Below are 231 nucleotides of genomic sequence, written 5' to 3'. Positions count from 1 at the left end.
TATTCAAATTCTAAGGAATATTAAAATACAAACTAAAGAAAAATGAGTAGTTAAAATATAAAGAAAAAACAAAAAACAAAAATGTCAATAGAAAAGGGCTTGAGAAATACAGAGGAAGAAAAAAATTAGAAAATAAATAATAACTTGAAAAAAATAAACAAGTATATTCGTTATTTTGTGGGGGTAAGATTCAAAGTTTTCTTTTACGGCATGATATTTAGAGTGTAGTAT

This window comes from Solanum tuberosum, unplaced genomic scaffold, assembly GCF_000226075.1.
Source record: "Solanum tuberosum cultivar DM 1-3 516 R44 unplaced genomic scaffold, SolTub_3.0 scf00613, whole genome shotgun sequence".
NCBI classification, from domain to species: domain Eukaryota; kingdom Viridiplantae; phylum Streptophyta; class Magnoliopsida; order Solanales; family Solanaceae; genus Solanum; species Solanum tuberosum.
The sequence above is the reverse complement of the archived record's forward strand: the minus strand, read 5'-3'. Positions refer to the sequence as shown.